The 23,605-nt window shown below is 39.1% G+C and overlaps 1 non-coding gene across 1 annotated transcript; it reads right to left on the bottom strand.

Annotated features, from left to right (window-relative positions):
• Positions 1 to 23,122: 23,122 nt before the first annotated feature.
• Trnal-caa lies at positions 23,123 to 23,197 on the bottom strand. The gene has a single exon. It is a non-coding gene; the product is annotated as a tRNA-Leu (tRNA).
• Positions 23,198 to 23,605: the final 408 nt, after the last annotated feature.

Genomic DNA, 23,605 nt, shown 5'->3' with positions numbered 1-23,605 from the left:
ACTACCACATCTCAACAAGAACTGAGTACTGCCACATCTCGACAAGCACTCTTCACGACGACATCTCAGCAAGCACTCTCTGCTACGAGTTCTCAACAAGCACTCTCCATTACCACATCTCAACAAACACTGCCTACTACGAGTCCTCGACAAGCACTGCCAGTGGAGGCGGCTGAATAATACTCTTTGGCGCAATCTCTGGCGCTGTGGCTCAGTGTAGCCACCTTTCATATGCCCTTCCTCCACGGGCCAGAATTTGATGGTATTTTTGCCAGCATTGGTGGTGAAAATACCACCAAATTCGTCCACAAAAATACAGACAAAAATAAAATATAATATTAATACGTAAATATCACATAATTAGATGAAATTTTGGCCTTGCACTGACCTTTCAATAACCTAATATATAAAATACAGTAAGCAATACAAATTCTTTCATACATGTGACTTTACATAATAGTTTACACAATACACAAAAATCAGTTTATACAAATGTTCACATAAAATAATTTTAATTATAAAAAAAAAACAAGTAGTTGATAGTTCCAGCAGTAGCACCCAGCAATGGTCAACAGGTGCAAATACCAACAAGTCACATCATTTTAGTAGAAGCAGGTTAGAAGCAGGTCATCAGTGGCACATAGTAATGTTGAACTGGTGCAGTCACCAACAAGTGACATTATGTCAATAGAAGCAGTTCCATTAGTGACACCCAGCATTGTTGAGCAGGTGCAGACACCAACAAGTCACATTTCTCAGCAGAAGCAGTCCATCAGTTGCACCCAGTATTGTTGAACAGGTGCAGACACCAACAAGTGACATTATTTCAGTAGAAGCAGTTTCATTAGTGGCACCCAGTAATGTTGAACAGATGCAGACAGCAACAAGTGACATCATTTCAGTAGAAACAGTCCATCAGTGGCACCCAGCAATGTTGAACAAGTGCAGACACCAACAAGTGACTTCATTTCAGTAGAAGCAGACCATCAGTGGCACCCAGCAATGTTGAGCAGGTGCAGACACCAACAAGTGACATTATTTCAGTAGAATCAGTCCATTAGTGGCACCTAACAATGTTGAACAGGTGCAGACACCAACAAGTGACATTATTTCAGTACAAGCAGTCCATCAGTGGCACCCAGCAATGTTGAGCAGGTGCAGACAGCAACAAGTGACATCATTTCAGTAGAAGCAGTCCATCAGTTGCACCTAGCAATGATGAGCAGGTCCAGAGAGCAGTCCATAATATTCACTATCACTGATCACACTGTTCATCAGAGTTTATAAGCAGAAATTAAACATGTCCTAGTGGCACCAATCATGTAGAAAAAGTACAAGCAACAGTCCATAATATTCACTATCCTAATCACACAGTTCATCAGCAGAAATTAATCATTTCTAAGTGGCACCCATTATGTTGAAAAAGTGCAGGTAACAGTCCATAATATTCACCATCACTAATCAGACAGTTCAGGCATGAACAATAGTTTGGATGCACATACAAATGCTTTTACAAAATTATTCTCAATGCTCTTACACTAAACATACTAATTATAATAAACACACAAATCATATCAGATAATTGTCATATTATCTATTACAAATACTCAACTATCAGTAAACCTATAATATTTATGGGTGTCAGTGCAAGCCACTACAAACAAATAAAATAATAGTTAGGAGATAGGTGGGTAGGATTAGGAAAGGAAAACACACAAAACACACTCACTCATCTTTCATCCACATTAAGTACTACTGTATAATTGAATAGTGTTAACTGTGTAAATGCCATTCTGTCAAAATTTGATGTTCATCATGTGTATCAAGTAGTAGTGGCAGCAATGTATAACAGTCAATAATAGTTAAGTCAATGTCATAGTTATCATGTCAAGACCAATGTCTGCCAAGCCAGATCAAAATGTACGGTTGCTGAACAACTGTCAGTGAGCCAAGATATACAATTACTTCCTCTCTCCACAAAAAAAAAAAAAAATATATATATGTACTGCTTATTGATTTAACAAAGTGTGTGTAGACAATCTTCCTTCTACTTGAGTGTTCTAGTCTGCTATCTTCATCCTCCTTGTTCCATATAGACCAACAAAAAAAAATACACACCTCACTTACTTTACCTCTTATCCACCAAAACTCCAATAATCATCAGCATCACATAATCTCAATACTTCAATAACACCTCTTACGTCAATACATATAAATCTTATCATCAATATCATTTACCTTACCTCTTGTCCACAAAAACTCCAATAATCATCAACTTCATATAATCTCAATACCTCAATAATACCTCTTCAATACATCGACACATATAAACCTTATCGCCAATATCATTTCACTTCCATAACAACTCTTTCCTCTAGTCAGTATCCTCGAACAAGTACAGATAAAATCCTAATGCAAACCTCATCATCCCATACAATCCGAAGACACACTGTCAACACACACCCTCTGTGTAATCCATCTGACCCAAATCTTCTACTCATTATGAATTATAAACAAAAGAAATGCATACATGACCTCTAACAGTCTTTAGTTCGAATAACTCTCAGTAATTAAGTACGATTACGGATTGTGAATGATCATAATATTTCACAGTGTGTACACCACTTCAAGAATCATGGCAGAAGCAAACATGTGGAGTATTTCTTGTGTCAAGTGTCACTTCCTATTTCAATTGCTCACGAAAAATGCAGTGTAATAACTGTCAATGGTCTAAACCTAGTTTTGGTATGTCATGTCGTTAGCTTTCTTCCTATTAGCATAAATTTATACAGCTTCCATAAAACCTCCAGCTCATGTGACTTCTATGAATTTTCTTGTACTAACGTCGTTTATGTCGAATTATAGCAGTTCATTTTCCTATCTTAAAAATTTAAGGCACTGAGCGTAAGCAAAACATGCAATAGCGAGTAAATATACCAGTAGAGAACAGAATGTCAACGAGTGGATGCAGCACAATTCTTACAACGAGGCTCTGCCAAGCGAACAATCTATAATTAATACAATATTGTGACCTAAACTCTATGTTTGTACACAGTATATCAGCATTTCTATATACCAAATTAAAGAGTAGTTATGACAACAAACAGAAATGTATAAATATGCAATCCATACGCATAGCAGCAAACATATATCTTACGCAATAAACAGGTCATTAGCATCATATCAGCATAAGCAAATAAATGTTCATATGTCATCTTAATAAGTAAACATGAAGGCGCAAGCAGATAAATCACAAAGTATAACTTACATACATATCAGCACTACTAATCAGGTGACAATTAAAATTTAAATAAATAAGCACAGCAGACACATAATAAAAAAATATGACATCAGTGAAAAAGCATTGCAGCCAAGCGATGCATAATATATACAAATAACAACCCTGTTCATTAATAGAACATTGACAAAAATCAGCAAATGTATGCAAGTACGTCGCTTCACAAGTAAATTCATAGAACATGAAATTAGCACAAAGTATGAATCACGTAATTGCGAGCAGCAAATTACGTCTAAAGTACGTACCTAAGTGGAAATATGTTACCTGAAAAATAAACTCAATTAATAGTTACCTTTTTAGTTTATTAGTTTCTTCTTGGAAATTACATTCTTTCTGAAATTTTCTCGATAGCAAGTCCACTTAACGTCGGAGACACACAGAATTTACCTGAAGTTTTTAAATATTTTACAGAACCGTATCCTGAAAAATACTGAACGTTAATAACATAATTCATCAAGTCACTATAGCTTTATACTGAATTTAATCGGAGAAATTAGACTGTGTATTTGTTTACGGCTGTCAGTGCATTCGCACTGAGCGCTCGATCAGCTGTAGGCGCGTGACGTAGGAAGCAATTGTTTGCGTTCAACGACTGCCTTGTGCGGCGCGCAGACTTGACTGTTGCTTTGAGTATGTGCCGCCGCCAAAACACAGTGCGGTATCCTTGTACTCTCTGCGTGTTTACGTAAACTGTTGGTTCCTCGAAAGGATGTCATTCCACAAAAATTTTAACGTTAGATATATGATGTATTCCCTTACAGTGTCGTGATTTAAGAGTTTCTACTTCAACAGTGTTATCATGAATAATTTTGCGAATTCTATATGGACCGTTATAAAGCAGAAAAAATTTGCGACACAAGCCTTTTCCTTTGTGAGACAAACGATGAGACTTAATTAATACCTTTTGGCCAACTGAAAAAGTTTTTAAACGACCAGGACGCTTAGCTGATTTCTCTCTTCTAGCAGCCGCAGATGCAATATTTTGCAGAGCCAGGTTGACAACTTCAGAATGCCGCAGTTTCCGTGTAGGTGGAAAAGGAACGATTTCAGAAATGCGATTTGTCGGTGCTTTGTTTTTTAATATCAGTATAGGCGGTAAAGAAGTTGAGTCATTAGGAAGTTCATTCAGGATGTTTTGAAAAATATCAAGGTACTGATCCCACCTTCTGTGATTCTGATGACAATAAAGACGACACAATTTATTGATTTCCTTCATCCATCTCTCTGAAGCGTTAGATTGAGGGTGAAAAAGTGAAATGAAGATTGGTTTAATTTTACGACGCCGTAGAGTACGAAGCAAAATTTTAGAACGAAACTGTGATCCATTATCTGATATAACCTTATCAATATGACCCACTTCTTTAAGAAAATGTTTGATGAAAGCGTTAGATACTGAACGAGCTGTTGCTTTGCGTAACGGTGTAAGACACACATATTTTGATGTCAATTCCACTGCTACGAAAATGTACGCAAAACCATTAGTAGAACGTACCACTGGACCGAACAAATCGACTGCAGCCATGTCCTTTAATTTCGCTGGAATGATAGGAAACAACGGTGCTCTGTGAGAAATTGTTGGCGGCTTAGCCTTTTGACATAATTTGCATTTGGCCAGAACAGATCGAATACGTTTTTCCGTATTACTGAAGTAGCAATTTTCCCGTAATTTATGAAAGCATTTTCTGGGACCAAAGTGTGCATAACTGAAATGTGTGTACCAAATTAATTTATTGACCCACTCATCAGGAATACAAACTAACCAAACAGAGTTGTCGACCGATTTTCGTTTAAAAAGAATGTCATTGCGAACTAAATAATGCTGTCTAATCGCTACGCTTTCCTTTCTCCTCCACTTCTCCTTAATGTCCTTCCAGATTGGATCCTTATTTTGCTCCTTAGCGATGTCCTGGAGCGAAGACGAAATAAAGTTCTCAAACGCAACACCTTGAATATACATCAAACAATAATTGTTTTCCTTGCAGTCCTCTTCAGCACTTCGTTTCAAACCCACAGGTGCACGTGATAAGGCATCAGCAACAATATTTGAAGAACCCTGTATGTATACAATACTAAAATCAAATTCCTGTAGATACAGCGCCCATCGTGACAGTCTGCCATGAGTTAATTTTGTCGACATAAGAAATTCCAGAGCTCGATGATCGGTGTAAACCTTAGTATGTCTGCCATACAAAAATATGCGAAATTTTGTGAAAGCCCATACAACAGCCAAAGCTTCAAGTTCCGTAATCGAATAATTCTTTTCTGATTTAGAGAGAGCACGACTTCCAAATACAATAGTCTTCTGTACTACAACGCCGTTTTCCTCTATCTCTTGAAATAAATGTGCACCTAGGCCTTTGTATGATGAGTCCGTCGCCAAACAAAAATCTTTAATTAAATCCGGATGTGAAAGAAGTGGAGCAGCAACTAAAGCATCACGAAGTAGTTAAATTCTGACTGAGCTTCCTCATCCCAACACCAATTAGAATTCTTTCCGGATAGTTCACATAAACGAGGTGTGGCCAAATTGTCCAATCTAACAAAGCGTCTAAGAAAATTACAGACACCAAGAAAACTACGAACATCACGTTTTGTGGTAGGAACAGCATAATTACGAATAGCGTCTAGTTTCTCTGGATCAGGAAGAATACCTTCTGTAGAAATAATGTGACCGAGAAATTTCACCTGAGAACGACCAAATTCAGATTTTTCCAAGTTCACTGTAATGCCAACTCTTGCAAAGATACGTAATAATGAATCCAAAATTTTGTTGTGCTCACTCCAAGAACGTTTAGCAATAAGAATATCGTCAACATATGAAGTAATATTGTCACGAAGATAAACAGGTAAAATTTCATTTAAACTACGAATGAATGCTGCAGAAGATACAGTAAGTCCAAACGGTAATTTCCGAAACTGGTAACAGTTACCAAAGGCTAAAAAGGCAGTATATTTTCTACAATCAGGGTGGAGTTCTATTTGCCAAAAACTTGCGCGCATATCAATCGTGGATAAAACTTTAATTCCATGGAAATGTTGAAGAAGTTCATCTAAATTTTGTGGGCGGTCAGTTTCAGGAATGATGATATTATTTATCTGTCTGGAATCCAGAACCAAACGAATTGACCCATCCTTTTTAAGAACAACGTGTAATGGGCTGGTATAAGGACTGACTGCTGGCTCAATAATGCCTTGATCTATCATGTATTGAAGTTCACTCTTAACCTTGTCTCTGTAAGCCAAAGGAATTGCGTACGTTTTCCCCCGAAATGGTGTGTGTTCTTTTACTTTAAATAAATATTGTAAGCCTTGTATAGTTCCTGTGTGATGACTAAATACTGTAGCATGTGAAGTCAAAATGTGGTGCAGCTCTTCTCTTGCAACGTCATCTGGCACTTCAGCTTTCTTAACCTTTTCATTAATTAATTCTTCGCTATTAATTATATCATCCATCGCGTCTCTGTATCTATTGTCATTGTCATGAATAAACACACTGTCGTCATAATGCTCAACGAAAACATCAGAAGTAAGAAACCTTAAACATTTTGTATCTGATTCAGATCTTGCTAAACACTCGAAAAATTTCAAACATATCGGCATTCCGGCAACAGTCAAATTCACACCTCCTTCTTTAAAGTTCAAAATTGCCTTATGTGTGTTAAGAAACTCCATACCTAATATAATTTGTGTACTGAGTAATGGAACAATAATAAAATTAACAGAAAATTCGTATCCTTGACAAACGAAATTTAAGTTGGTCTGTTGTTTGACTTCCACACTTTTTCCAGAAATCGCTCCTCGAATTGTAGTTTTAGAAACAGGTAACACAGGACAAGCAATAGTTCTTACACATATACGAAAAACTGGTTCACTAATGACATTCAATGGGCTCCCAGAATCTAAAACTGCAGTGAACTTATTCTTACCCACACATACTTCAATAACAGGATGTAAAAATGCGTCTACATTATTTTCCTTTTCGTCTAACAAAATGTCTCTCATGTCTTCCAGGCGTACGTAGTGTAAAGTCTTAGTGTCATTACTTTCTGAACCGTCTATATTGCTGCCAGAAGCCGAAGCTGCAAGTCATTGTCGATTGTTTGCGTCACGTCTTTGATTATTCGCGTCATTTCGCGGATCAATTTCTACTATTTTCACTTGTCTCTCTGAAGTTCTGTCACGTGGAGGATGCCAATTAGGTCCCTCCTGTCTGTTAGATGCAAATTCTTGGTTGTATCTGTTATTAAAATTTCTGTTTTCCTGTCTGTCTGCATAACTACTTCTTGTGTAATTTCGACTGTCACTTCTGAAATTATTGTTGTATCTACTACCCTGGTTATTTCTGAAGTAAGAATTTCTATTACTGTATGAATAATTTCTGTCTTGATGATACCGATTACTGTTTCCGTATGATTGATCATTCCGGTAGGAAATACCGTTATTATAATTGTCTGTGTAATTTCTGTTAGAACGTCTGTTATTGTCATAAGGCTGGTATCTATTGTCCTGTCTGTTACGTCTGTCACTCTCAAAATTACCGCTATAACGTCCGTTCCGATCACTATCCCTTTTCTCTGAAAATCTATTGTAATTACTGTTACTGAAAAAATTACAAGAAGTCCCGTCGTCGTTGTCATACTCAAGTACTTGTAGCAAAGTCTTAAAAGTCTCAATGTCGTCTTTACATCTTCCGGCTAAAGCAATTTGTCTTATGGATTGTGGCAGCTTAGTTAAACAAATGCGAATTAATTCAGTCGGGCTATAAGGGTTGGACAGGAACTGATTCTTTCGAATCATGTCTTCAAAATATTCTGCTGGCGTGCGGAACTCAGACTGTTTAAAATTACGCTGCATAATCAGGCTATGTTTGACTCTGTCTTGCGTGTTTTCGGACCAATATGCCGATAGAAATGCATGATAAAAATCATTCAGATTATTACAATCACTAATGAGTGCGCGCATCCGCGTCGCCGGTTCGTTTTCTAAATATCCACACATAAATTCCAATTTGTGACTTAGTGGCCAATTTGGTGGAAGTGCGTACATAAATTGATCTAACCATGAACATGGATGTATGTCATTCTTAGAGTTGCGGAAGATCTTAAATTTCCGAACAGTCAAAAAGTGTTTATAGTCAAAGTTTTCGCCTCGTGGCGACAAAGACCTACCGCGCCTGTCCCTGTCTCAATGTCGATTATTGTCAAGTTCGCGCGCCTGGCGCTCTCTTATTGCATCCCGTAAATGAAACAAATTATTTTCTTCAAACTCCTCTGCTATCTGTGATTCCAAATTTCTTTTGCTGTCTTTCCCTACAATTTCTCCTTCGATTTGTTTGACTTGCTTTCGTAATGCCTTAACCTCCTTTTTAACGCGTTCATTAAATTTTCCCTGATTTTCAACATGCTTATTTATGTCCTGGTACTCTTCGGTTTCTGCAAATGGCAATGGTGCTGTATCATCTGAATCTCTGTCCCCATTTAAACTAAGATTTGTCAATTTGTCTGAAATCTCCTCAACTCTTTCCGATAAATCACCTATTTGTTCTTTCTGTTTATTTACGTCTTCCGTAAGTGTCGCGACTCGGGTTTCAGTATTAACACATTTAGTAGTTAACTGTTCATACTGTTGTGTTAGGTTATTTAATCTGTCATTTGGTACGGATTCCTCGATTCTCTCAAATATTTCATCCTTATCGTGTGCACGTTGTAAATTTAACTCTGAAAATTTTTGTACTATCACGCGATCTCTTTCTTCCTGTTCTCTATCCTGTTCCCTTTGTCTAATCTCTACTGCAATTAATCTATTATTGTGAGAATTCAAAATCGGTTGTACTTCTTCTCTAATTTCTTTCTTTAATTCATCTTTCATATTTTTGAAACATGTCCCTATCCGTGAGTCTAACCGTGTTTCCATTGTTTCTATCTCTGTTTCTAGCCGTGTTGCCACTGTTTTCAATTCAGATCCTAACTGTGATCCCAGTGAGTCTAACCGTGTTTCCATTGTTCCCATCTCAGTTCTAATTGTTCCTATTTGTGATCCCACTGAGTTTAACCGTGTTGCCAAAGTTCCCATCTCTGTTTTAATTGTTTCTATCTCTGTTTTAAATTCAGATCGTATCTGTGATCCCACTGTTTTTAATTCAGATCCCAAATTTAATATTACACCCATCAACTGCTCCATATTAAGTGGTTCAAAACTTTTTTCGCCTCTAACATTTCCCACAATACCAACGTCATCCGTAAAACCTGTAAAGCTATTTGTGTTCGATACTATTCCAGAATTTTCTGTCGTTAATCTCGGATTCTGAAAATTTTTTGATTGAGAAAAATTTTGATATGGTTCCGGACTATTTTCCCGACATATTAAATTGTTTTCCACTTCATTATTCATGATACTGTTTTCCTATGTTGGCAAGTTCGCCATGTTAACAATTTCGTCATTCTCACTATCCATCATTTTTGCCTTTTTCATCGATCGAGTAATCATTTACAAAACATACAAAACTCGTCACTGTACGAAAATTACACACAATCACTCTTTATCTCCAACAATACCATTTACACGAAATGTTTCACTCAAACACGATTAATCGAACAATTGAAATAATTGCACTAAATTGTCAAACCCATAGACAAGACAACAAAAATTAAATTTTGAAAAATACCATTAGAAGAATGCCAATTACCAAATCTACACATGCAATATAGACTACAATTACTAAACTACAAATTACTACAACAATACTACTGTCTACTATTTTTACAATCAGAAGATTCCAAGGGACGATCCGAAGCAGCTGTCGCCTCGTGCATGGGGGCTTAATTATTAAATTTGAAAATCTTTTTTTTTATTTTTGGTAGCTGTATGTCCGATTACGCTGTGTCTCGTAAACGGTTGGCCCTGACTAGTATTATTACGCAATCTGACTGCATAGAACAACAACAAAGAATGAAATGAAAACTTCCATTAATACAATTAATTAATTAAGTCCCCAGCAACTATAAAACCTACGAAACCATAACACAAGTGTAACTGTTCTGTGTGTGGAAGTATGACTCAACGTACACATCTGGCACGGTTCTTCTTCAATTTATTTCATTTACGTGATGCAACAAGAGAGCGCCAGGAACGCGAACTTGACAATAATCGACATTGGGACTGGGACAGACGCGGTAGGTCTTTGTCGCCACGAGGCAAAAACTTTGACTATAAACACTTCTTAACTGTTCGGAAATTTAAGATCTTTCGCAATTCTAAGAACGACATACATCCATGTTCATGGTCAGGCCAAAGTTGCCACTACGTCACAAACTGGAAATTATGTGCGGCTATTAAAGTCCTCAGGGGATTCACTACACTAAGTGAATATGTGGCGTAGCGTGCATAGGGCCCCGAGCTGTAGTGGTGCTATTTCCCTTTTAGTTTTCTGCACCGCTGCCTACTCTTTTACTATTCTTTGCATCTGTCAAAACAACTCTTCGACTATCAATCTATCTAGACAGTAGATAAATAATAACCGGATATGACTATTTTACCTAAAAGTGATTTCGGAAATTACCGTTTAGACTTACTGTACCTTCAGCAGCATTCATTCGTAGTTTAAACGAAATTTTACCTGTTTATCTTCGCGACAATATTACTTCATATGTCGACGATATTCTTATTGCTAAACGTTCTTGGAGTGAACACAACAAAATTTTGGATACATTATTACGTATTTTTGCAAGAGTTGGCATTACAGTGAACTTGGAAAAATCTGAATTTGGACGTTTACAGGTGAAATTTCTCGGTTACACTATTTCTACAGAAGGTATTCTTCCTGATCCAGAAAAACTAGACGCTATTCGTAATTGTGCAGTTCCTACCACAAAGCGTGATGTTTGTAGTTTTCTTGGTGTCTGTAATTTTCTTGGACGCTTTGTTAGATTGGACGATTTGGCCACGCCTCGTTTTTGCGATCTATCTGGAAAGTTCATTTTAAACGAAAATCGGTCGACAACTCTGTTTGGTTAGTTTGTATTCCTGATGAGTGGGTCAATAAATTAATTTGGTACACACATTTCAGTTATGCACACTTTGATCCCAGAAAATGCTTTCATAAATTACGGGAAAATTGCTACTTCAGTAATATGGAAAAACGTATTCGATCTGTTCTGGCCAAATGCAAATTATGTCAAAAGGCTAAGCCGCCAACAATTTCTCACAGAGCACCGTTGTTTCCTATCATTCCAGCGAAATTAAAGGACATGGCTGCAGTCGATTTGTTCGGTCCTGTGGTTCGTTCTACTAATGGTTTTGCGTACATTTTCGTAGCAGTGGAGTTGACATCAAAATATGTGGGTTTTACACCGTTACGCAAAGCAACAGCTCGTTCAGTATCTAACGCTTTCATCAAACATTTTCTTAAAGAAGGGGCTCATATTGATAAGGTTATATCAGATAATGGATCACCGTTTCGTTCTAAAATTTGGCTTCGTACTCTACAGCGTCGTAAAATTAAACCAATTTTCATTTCACTTTTTCACCCTCAATCTAACGCTTCAGAGAGATGGATGAAGGAAATCAATAAATTGTGTCGTCTTTATTGTCATCAGAATCACAGAACGTGGGATCAGTATCTTCATATTTTTCAAAACATTCTGAATGAACTTCCTAATGACTCAACTTCTTTACCGCATATACTGATATTAAAAAACAAAGCACCGACAAATCGCATTTCTGAAATCGTTCCTTTTCCGCCTTCACGGAAACTGCGGCATTCTGAAGTTGTCAACCTGGCTCAACAAAATATTGCATCTGCGGCTGCTAGAAGAGAGAAATCAGCTAAGCATCCTGGTCGTTTAAAAATCTTGTCAGTTGGTCAAAAGGTGTTCATTAAGTCTCATCGTTTGTCACACAAAGGAAAGGGCTTGTGTCGCAAATTTTTTCTGCTTTATAACGGTCCATATAGAATTCGCAAAATTATTCATGATAACACTGTTGAAGTAGAAACTCTTAAATCACGACGCTGTAAGGGAATACATCATATATCTAACGTTAAAATTTTTGTGGAATGACATCCTTTTGAGAAACCAACAGTTTACGTAAACATGCAGAGAATACAAGGATACCGCGCTGTGTTTTGGCGGCGGCATATACTCAAAGAAACAGTCAAGTCTGCGCGCCGCACAAGGCGGTCGTTGACCGCAAACAATTGCTTCCTACGTCACGCGCCTACAGCTGATCGAGCGCTCAGTGCGAATGCACTGACAGCCGTAAACAAATACACAGTCTAATTTCTCCGATTAAATTCAGTATAAAACTATAGTGACTTGATGAATTATGTTATTAACGTTCAGTATTTTTCAGGATACGGTTCTGTAAAATGTTTAAAAACTTCAGGTAAATTCTGTGTGTCTCCGACGTTAAGAGGACTTGCTTTCGAGAAAATTTCAGAAAGAATGTAATTTCCAAGAAGAAACTAATAAACTAAAAAGGTAACTATTAATTGAGTTTATTTTTTCAGGTAACATATTTCCACTTAGGTACGTACTTTAGACGTAATTTGCTGCTCGCAATTACGTGATTCATACTTTGTGCTAATTTCATGTTCTATGAATTTACTTGTGAAGCGACGTAGTTGCGTACATTTGCTGATTTTTGTCAATGTTTTATTAATGAACAGGGTTGTAACTTGTGTATATTGTGCATCGCTTGGCTGCAATGCTTTTTCACTGATGTCATATTTTTTTATTATGTGTCTGCTGTGCTTATTTATTTAAATTATAATTGTCACCTGATTAGTTGTGCTGATATGTATTTAAGTTATACTTTGTGATTTATCTGCTTGCGCCTTCATGTTTACTTATTAAGATGACATATGAACATTTATTTGCTTATGCTGATATGATGCTAATGACCTGTTTATTGCGTAAGATATATGTTTGCTGCTATGCGTATGGATTGCATATTTATACATTTCTGTTTGTTGTCATAACTACACTTTAATTTGGTATATAGAAATGCTGATATACTGTGTACAAACATAGAGTTTAGGTCACACTATTGTATTAATTATAGATTGTTTGCTTGGCAGAGCCTCGTTGTAAGAATTGTGCTGCATCCACTTGTTGACATTCTGTTCTCTACTGGTATATTTACTCGCTATTGCATGTTTTGCTTACGTTCAGTGCCTTATATTTTTAAGATAGGAAAATGAACTGCTATAATTCGACATAAATGACATTAGTACAAGAAACTTCATAGAAGTCACATGAGCTGGAGGTTTTATGGAAGCTGTATAAATTTATGCTAATAGGAAGGAAGCTAACGACATGACATATCAAAACTAGGTTTAGACCATTGACAGTTATTACACTGCACTTTTCGTGAGCAATTGAAATAGGAAGTGACACTTGACACAAGAAATACTCCACATGTTTGTTTCTGTTTGCCATAATTCTTGAAGTGGTGTACACACTGTGAAATATTATGATCATTTACAATCCGTAATCGTACTTAATTACTGAGAGTTATTCGAACGAAGTCTGTTAGAGGTCATGTATGCATTTCTTTTATTTAATGATGGACAAGGTAACCAAAATCCATCTTATAGTTTATAATGAGTAGAAGATTGGGTCAGATGGATTACACAGAGGTTGTGTGTTGAGAGTGTGTCTTCGGATTGTATGGGATGATGAGGTTTGCATTAGGATTTTATCTGTACTTGTTCGAGGAGACTGACTAGAGGAAAGAGTTGTTATGGAAGTGAAATGATATTGGCGATAAGGTTTATATGTGTCGATGTATTGAAGAGGTATTATTGAGGTATTGAGATTATATGAAGTTGATGATTATTGGAGTTTTTGTGGACAAGAGGTAAGGTAAATGATATTGATGATAAGATTTATATGTATTGACGTAAGAGGTGTTATTGAAGTATTGAGATTATGTGATGCTGATGATTATTGGAGTTTTGGTGGATAAGAGGTAAAGTAAGTGAGGTGTGTATTTTTTTTTGTTGGTCTATATGGAACAAGGAGGATGAAGATAGCAGACTAGAACACTCAAGTAGAAGGAAGATTGTCTACACACACTTTGTTAAATCAATAAGCAGTACATATATATATATATTTTTTTTTTTTTGTGGAGAGAGGAAGTAATTGTATATCTTGGCTCACTGACAGTTGTTCAGCAACCGTACATTTTGATCTGGCTTGGCAGACATTGGTCTTGACATGATAACTATGACATTGACTTAACTATTATTGACTGTTATACATTGCTGCCACTACTACTTGATACACATGATGAACATCAAATTTTGACAGAATGGCATTTACACAGTTAACGCTATTCAATTATACAGTAGTACTTAATGTGGATGAAAGATGAGTGAGTGTGTTTTGTGTGTTTTCCTTTCCTAATCCTACCCACCTATCTCCCAAATATTATTTTATTTGTTTGTAGTGGCTTGCACTGACACCCATAAATATTATAGGTTTACTGATATTTGTGTATTTGTAACAGTTAATATGACAATTATCTGATATCATTTGTGTGTTTATTAGAATTTCTATGTTTAGTGTAAGAGCATTGAGAATAATTTTGTAAAAGCATTTGTATGTGCATTCAAACTATTATTCATGCCTGAACTGTCTGATTAGTGATGGCGAATATTATGAACTGTTACCTGCACTTGTTCAACATTGATGTGTGACACTTAAAAATGTTTAATTTCTGCTGATGAGCTGTGTGATTAGTGATGGTGAATATTATGGACTGTTACCTGCACTTTTTCAACATAATGGGTGCCACTTAGAAATGTTAATTTCTGCTGATGAACTGTGTGATTAGTGATGGTGAATATTATGGACTGTTACTTGCACTTTTTCTACATGATTGGTGCCACTAGGACATGTTTAATTTCTGCTGATGAACAGTGTGATTAGTGATAGTGAATATTATGGACTGCTGTCTGGACCTGCTCAACATAATGGGTGCCACTGATGGAACTGCTTCTACTAAAATGATGTCACTTGTTGGTATTTGCACCTGTTGACCATTGCTGGGTGCCACTGATGGACTGTTTCTACTGAAATGATGTCACTTGTTGCTGTCTGCACCTGCTCAACATTACTGGGTGCCACTAATGAACTACTTCTACTGAAATAATGTCACTTGTTGCTGTCTGCACCTGCTCAACATTGCTGGGTGCCACTGATGGTCTGCTTCTACTGAAATGAAGTCACTTGTTGGTGTCTGCACTTGTTTAACATTGCTGGGTGCCACTGATGGACTGCTTCTACTGAAATGATGTCACTTGTTGGTGTCTGCACCTGTTCAACAATGCTGGGTGTCACTAATGGAACTGCTTCTGCTGAGAAATGTGACTTGTTGCTGTGTGTACCTGTTCAACATTGCTGGGTGCCACAGATGGACTGCTTCTACTGAAATGATGTTACTTCTTGCTTTCTGCACCTACTCAACATTGCTGGGTGCCACTAATGGATTGCTTCTACTGGAATAATGTCACTTGTTATTGTCTGCACCTGTTCAACAATGCTGGGTGCCACTGATGGACTGCTTCTACTGAAAATATGTCACCTGTTGGTGTCTGTACTTGCTCAACATTGCTGAGTGCGACTAATGGAACTGCTTCTGCTGAATGATGTCACTTGTTGGTGTCTGCACCTGTTGACCATTGCTGGCTACGACATCTCAGCAAGCACTCTCTGCTACGAGTTCTCAACAAGCACTCTCCATTACCACATCTCAACAAACACTGCCTACTACGAGTCCTCGACAAGCACTGCCAGTGGAGGCGGCTGAATAATACTCTTTGGCGCAATCTCTGGCGCTGTGGCTCAGTGTAGCCACCTTTCAACATTGAGTAATTTTCCGTAGCTCGTGGGATTATATTTGAAAGCAAATCCCTTGTGATGTTGTGACGTTTCATTGATACTTTATTGTTTGAAAATTACACTGCCAGGTAGAGTTTTTCCATCGCTTTTCTAAATGTTTTCCCCAGTCCGTTCACAGCTTCCCGCTTTTTTCCAATCTCTGTCGTCCAACCTTCTTATTTTCTTTTCTTCCAATTAGTGGTCGTGTCTGATATCGCTAATTGGTAGCACACCAACGTCGCTCGCCCCTTAATAACCGGATCATAAACCGGCTGTGGACGGCTTTTTCGTCGTCAGAATTTATCTGAAAAGGTGGCGTAAATTTTTCATTATTAAGAGCAATTTTCTTTTTTTTCCCCTTTCTACATAATGGGAGAGAACGTCTCTTTTGACGCTGCAGCGCCCGTTCTTAAGCCTGCGGACATCTCGGCGCTTTTACAGAGGCGTAAATTGCTCGTATCGGATTTAATCCTCCATCTTTTCAATTTCACCATCAACAAAATGAACACTGTGCGATACTGCCCACGCATTCGTCGCCATATTTCACTGTGAACAGAGAAATATAACAGATAGAACGCGCTAAACATCAGCAGGAGTAAAAATCTGATGTGTCATTTGTCCAAGAACCATTCGCCATCTCCCAGACATTACAGTTTTATAGAAGTTGAGTTTTCTGAAGGTTGTAGCTTAATTATTCCGCTATATGACAGAATACTCTTAACACGCAGTTTCACTCTTGGAAAGGACTATTGCATATGTGCCAAAGTAATTGATATGCAGTTACATAAGCAGGACCATTGATGTAACTATAGATAGTTACTCTGGCATATATGCATATCTGTAACGTCCCAGAAATTGTGAAGACGGGTTAAATATTTCAATATTTTCGAACCTGATGACGGTCTATATCAAGAAACCGGGGTCTCTTAACAAACAGCTGGTTCATTAAACCATGACCTTCAGAAAATAAATTACATACGTCAGTTTCTATCAATTCATAAACTCAACCTGAACTGTTACTGGCATACTATTTTGTAAGTTACGAACATTCCAGAGTGTATCAGCAATAATTCGAAACACCAACAATTAACCTAGATGAAAATATTTTACTACACAGGTACTTGCAAGTGATGTATGTCAATTTCTATCAATACATAAACTTAAACTGCAACTGACACTTCTGCATTATTTTATAAGTTATTTACATTCTAGCGCGTACGTCAGTAATAATTCGAAACACTAGCAATTAACCTAAATCAAAATCTTTTACTAGGTAGGTATTGCAGACGCTTTAGTTCGTAAAAGAATCAAAGACGAACCATGTGTGACAAAATTCGTTCTTTGGTTTATTTCTGTTACTTTATTAAGGCGATTATTACTATCAATTTACTAGTTCGCCCACGAAAAACTGAATCTCAGTTTTCAAGACGACTAAATTAGCCCGCCGCCCATCTCCTACCAACATCATATGATTTTAGGAAACCACAATTTTTATGGTTTCTGCAAGTATGGTAAGACGTTAATTTTTCACACTTATTGATAGAATTCAAAAAAATTCAAGAAGGCATGAGCACACAACTAACAGGCAAAGATATTAACGGCTCGTTTTAAAATTACACTCTCCATCTGGAGAGCAGGTAAAATTGATTATAGTTATTTATCCAACAGTCTGTTATTCATAATACTCAAGTAGGCTTCATGCCACAGGGAACAAATGTCACGTTTCCTGAACATCAATTTTCAGGTGGTAAGTGTCATACGATAATTTCTTCAAGCGTTTCAGTTATCGCAAGCAGCTAGAGCAGGATCTCTCAACTCGTTGACCAGTGACATACTTCGGAACAACTTTAACAAAGCCACATACCACTCCTTCTACGTATTTGAAAACTTTGCTCAAAAACTCATATGTAATTTTACCATTTCTTTACACGAAGTTTATTTAAAGGCAGATACACATTCTTTGAACAGTTTCTCTGCCGAATAATCTTTGTACTTTCCTAGTACATGCAAAAGTACATGTGAAATTAAATTAACAGTACTGCAAATAAAGACATACAATGATCTAATGGACAGAGAAAAGAACACAAATGAAGTTCAGTTAACATACGAGCACTGAACCTCAAGGAATGAAGATCAGGTCAAACACGAGAAATGAAATTCCTCAGCTCGGTAGAGAGCAGGCAGAATCAGGAATAACTGCTGAATGGGTGGCTTTGCTAACAAGAACAAGAAAATAAACACATAGAGTACAAAATTAAGTATAATAAGCACTACACATAGACTAATATTAGAAACTGCTGACTCATGCTTATGATTTCCAACATTATGTCAAGTTACAGCTTCGTATCAACTAGAATATGTAATTTCGGCATTTATTTTCATGTTTGAGGCGTCTTTATATTGTTTAGGCTGTATGAAGATGAGTTTTCGATAACGAGGTTACGTCAAAATAAACAAAGACTTAGCGAACGTAGGCACCGCCTGCAGGGAGCACGGCGCCATTAGGAATTATTGCACAGACAAACCGCCTTAGGTTACACCAGTTAAAGTTTTATGAAGACACTAAGTGTAGTTCTAAGCTACTGATGTGTTGCTATCAGGTAATGATTATCTAAAAGTGCTCACCTTCGCAAATAAATACACATTAATAAAAAGCCAGACAATAAAAATTGTAGCACCCAGAAGGGGTGGAGGGGGAAACAGAATGATGATTCGCTGGGTGACAGAGAGCAGCTGATATTATTTCAATGAATACAAAATCGAGTCAAAACTACAAAGAACTTGGTAGTATGTGCCAACTTATCAGTATGACGTTGCATCTGCTCCAGCCTGGATGGAAGCACTGAATCGGTTGGGCATTTCCAACCTGGCCAAAATTTTTGGTAACGTTTTCCGAGAACAGCGATCTCGTAAGCTATATAAAATTAGTGAAAAACTGTCTAAATCACAGTGGATATTTAATTTAAAACGATCGGTTTCGGTCTGGTGTTGGGCCTTCTTCAGAATAGCACCATCAGCTGAAGTTGACGATTTCCAGGAGAGTAAGCAGACCCCAGTCGCTGCAACTGCTGCGTCAACTTCAGCTGATGGTGCCTTTCTGAAGATGGCCTAAGACTAGGCCGAAACCATCAATTTTAAATAAAATAAACATTGTGATCCAGATTGTTCTTCACTAATTTTCTACACATGTTGTAACTGATTTTCTATATTATGGATACTGTCACTACGACGGAATTAATGTCCGAGCGGTTCCACAAAGCCGGCCACTGTGGCCGAGCGGTTCTAGGCGCTTCAGTCCTGCTACGGTCGCAGGTTCGAATCCTGCCACGAGCAGGGATGTGTGTGATGTCCTTAGGTTAGTTAGGTTTAACTAGTTCTAAGTCTAGGGGACTGATGACCTCAGATGTTAAGTCCCATAGTGTTTAGAGCCATTTTTGGTTCCGCAAATGACCTATAGTAGACAGACCTGGTAATCTTACTGACCACAGGGGCGCTTCAGCATCACTCATACAATGAAATTACAAAGAAATCCAGACCATTAGCTGCTTACAGGCATTGATAAATATCAACGGGGATAGTTGAAAATGTGTGCTCCGACTGGGACACGAACCCGAGATCTGCTGCTTACATGGCAGACGCTCTATCCGACTGAGCCACCGAGGACACAGGATAGCGCGACTGCAGGGACTTATCTCTGGCACGCTCCCCGTGAGACCCAGACTTCCAACTTACTGTCCACACACTACTATATTCATTACTCGCGGCAGTCAATCTACCGACTCCCGTGAGAGATCGGGCAATGTGAGTGCATCCACACTGAAGATCGTTGGCCGGTAATCCTTATCTATATGAAGATGGTATCTGTTCTTTCGGAGTCCGCAGCTCGTGGTCGTGCGGTAGCGTTCTCGCTTCCCACGCCCGGATTCCCGGGTTCGGTTCCCGGCGGGGTCAGGGATTTTCTCTGCATCGTGATGACTGGGTGTTGTGTGATGTCCTTAGGTTAGTTAGGTTTAAGTAGTTCTAAGTTCTAGGGGACTGATGACCATAGATGTTAAATCCCATAGTGCTCAGGGCCATTTGAACCATTTGTTCTTTCGGACATGTCCGAATGACACTCAGACCATTAGCTGCTTAAAGGCGTTGATAAATATCAACGGGGACCAGAATGAAATTTTCACTCTGCAGCGGAGTGTGCGCTGATATGAAACTTCCTGGCAGATTAAAACTGTGTGCCCGACCGAGACTCCGCAGTATCCTTTCTTTCTGGAGTGCTAGTTCTGCAACGTTCGCAGGAGAGCTTCTGTAAAGTTTGGAAGGGAGGAGACGAGATACTGGCAGAAGTAAAGCTGTGAGTACCGGGCGTGAGTCGTGCTTCGGTAGCTCAGATGGTAGAGCACTTGCCCGCGAAAGGCAAAGGTCCCGAGTTTGAGTCTCGGTCGGGCACACAGTTTTAATCTGCCAGGAAGTTTCATATCAACGGGGACAGTTGAAAATGTGTGCCCCGACCGGGACAGGAACCCGGGATCTCCTGCTTACGTGGCAGACGCTCTATCCGACTGAGTCTGTCATCGGAGCGCTCTCGAGGTCGCTGCCATACTCGCTGACGATGGCCATCCGAGGTAGTGCAGAGCCGCGATGCATCGCTGAACATAATGCAATGGCATTCATCAGCAGTCTGTGCTTCCCAGCCACAGTGTCACTCGAAATGCAGCCGTTTTTGTTGTCTGATTTAGGGCAGCCAACACATGGAACGGTAATTCCCTAATCCGGATGGTGTCTCTCTCCGACTAATGGTGCGGGATGGCACAGAATGTTGCAGGGAGTTCATTGGTGCTTCTTCTCGAATGGCAGGCGCAGATTTGAAGGGGTTGTGGTGTGCTTGGTACACATTGTGGCTGTCAGACGTGGTCAACCGAAACCTTGACGAGAGTGTGTCTGCCCTGACATTCCAGCGCAGTCGGGTCTGTAGCATCCGAATACCTCACACGATTAAACCGGCCGGCCAAATGGAGACTCACAACGTGCTATTATCAAACTAAGGTACACGTAACACTGTCTCAGATGAATATGCAGCATCTCCCTGTCCTTGACCGAGCGAGGTAGCGCGGTGGTTAGCACACTGGACTCGCATTCGGGAGGACGACGGTTCAGTTCCGCGTCTGGCCACCCTGGTTTAGGTTTCCCGCGATTTCCCTAAACCGCTCCAGGCAAATGCCGGGATGGTTCCTTTGAAAGGGTTCCTTTGAAAGGGCACGGCCGACTTCCTTCCCCGTCCTTCCCTAATCCGCTGAGACGATGACCTGGCTGCCTGGTCTCCTCCTCCACAACAACCCAACCCTGTCCTTGACAGTGATCACTCATCGTCTGAAGCTGTTTACGCCCCTCATATAAAGCTGAACACGAACAACACTAATGGACCAGTGGTCGTTCTGCCTGCCACAGAGATCTGCAACCCAAGTCACTCACATGCTGTGCAGATGGCATGTACGTGTCCGAAGTCAACTGACACACGACGATATATTTTGGGTGCTTCACTTTTCGTCTGAGGCAACGTAAAAAAAATGACATCTGTAACGGTGGAGGACTTGTTCCCAGAAATATTATCAGCTGCGGACTCGTGATGATTAGCCCTGAAAGAATGGAGACGAAGATGGTGGGAGTCTCAGAGTGAGTTTGTCAAGTCAGAAGAAAGAAATTCGTTCCGACTAGCGCGCTTCGTAGAGAAAATACCTAGTTCCAGTTGCTATAGAAATGACAGGACTATTAGCGAAACTAATGATCTTGTGTAAACTCATCCGCTCTATTTCTAAGGTGTGTGAGCTCAGTAAATCACCATAAGCCGATCGATAAACCCGTTTCGGAGACTGATTTGCTTTCCTGTAACTTTTTTCTTTGCACTTGCATGCTGCATAGCTGCTGCTAATGTTACTTTACTGCACTATTTTGGTGATCCGTTTTGAAATTCGATTCGTCGTCATCCACAGCAGCAGAAAACTGATACATATACTTGAATACTCAAACTTTAAAATGCATTCTTAAATCAGAAACAATGACAGGCTCTTTCATATTGCGATTACTGAAGTGACTGACACAATATATAATTTGAGGGATCAGTAGCAAAGACAGTCCCAAAACCGTGCATGTCATTTCGATGTCATCCTCGAGTGCTGCATTTGATGCTCCCGAAAAAAAAAAAAAAAAAAAAAAAAAAAAAAAAAAAAAAAAAAAAAAAAAAAAAAAAAAAAAGACCTCACTATCTGAACTCCAGTTAGACTGTGAAGCACTGTTGGGTACGAGACGCTACTTTTGCACTAGTTTTATCACTAGTGTTGACATTTTCCTTATTCTAGCTATGCGTTTGTCTTCTGACATCGACGTACCGTAAAACGTCCGTCGCTAGGGCTTTTCGAATCCCATGGATCACATTGCTTATGAAGTCTTTTTAATTTTATGTTGGTCAGAACTTCATCCAAACCCACACGCTGCGAACAACACTGAAGTGCATGGCAGACGGTACTTCTCTCTATACCGGTTATTAGGGATTCTTCCCTTTCCTGTCACGCACGCAGTGCGGGAAGAGTGACTCTACAAACTGCTCAGTGTGCGCTGAAATTAATGTGATCCCTACGGGAGCGATACGCAAGGTGTTATAATAAATTCTTAGATTCGTCATTTAATGCAGCCTCTTGAAATTTTGTAAGCAGACATTCTCAGGATAGTTTGCTCCATTTTAAAGTTCAATTTCCTCAGCATTCCGTGACACTCTCCCACGGAACAAACAAACCTGTAACCATTGGTGCTGCTCTTCTTTGTATATGTTCGGTACCATATGTTAGCACTGTCTGATAAGCCTCCCACACATTTAAGCAATATTCTAGGATGGGTCGCACGAGTGTTCAATAACGATCCTCCTCCGTGAAACTTCCTGGCAGATTAAAACTATGTGCCGGACCGAGACTCGAACTCGGGACCTTTGCCTTTTGCGGGCAAGTGCTCTACCAACTGAGCTACCCAAGCACCACTCACGCCCCGTCCTCACAGCTTTACTTCTGCCAGTACCTTGTCTCCTACCTTCCTAACTTTACAGAAGCTCTCCTGCGAACCTTGTTGAACTAGCACTCCTGAAAGAAAGGACATTGCGGAGACATGGCTTAGCCACAGCCTGGGGGATGTTTCCAGAATGATATTTTCACTCTGCAGCGGAGTGTGCGCTGATATGAAACTTCCTGGCAGATTAAAACTGCCAGGAAGTTTCATATCAAAGCACAATCCGCTGCAGAGTGAAAATCTCATTCTGGCAACCTCCTTCGTGTTGTACTTTTCAGTGTTTTCCTTCGTCATCGGCCGTGGTGGGCTACAGTGTTATTTTAAGAGACCCGCCGCTTCAGACTTGTGTACTGGGTAAGCGGGCAAAGCCCTCTAGCGT

The sequence above is a fragment of the Schistocerca piceifrons genome, chromosome 5, assembly GCF_021461385.2.
Source record: "Schistocerca piceifrons isolate TAMUIC-IGC-003096 chromosome 5, iqSchPice1.1, whole genome shotgun sequence".
NCBI classification, from domain to species: Eukaryota; Metazoa; Arthropoda; class Insecta; order Orthoptera; family Acrididae; genus Schistocerca; species Schistocerca piceifrons.
Note: the sequence above shows the minus strand (reverse complement) of the source record. Positions and strands in the feature narration are given on the sequence as shown.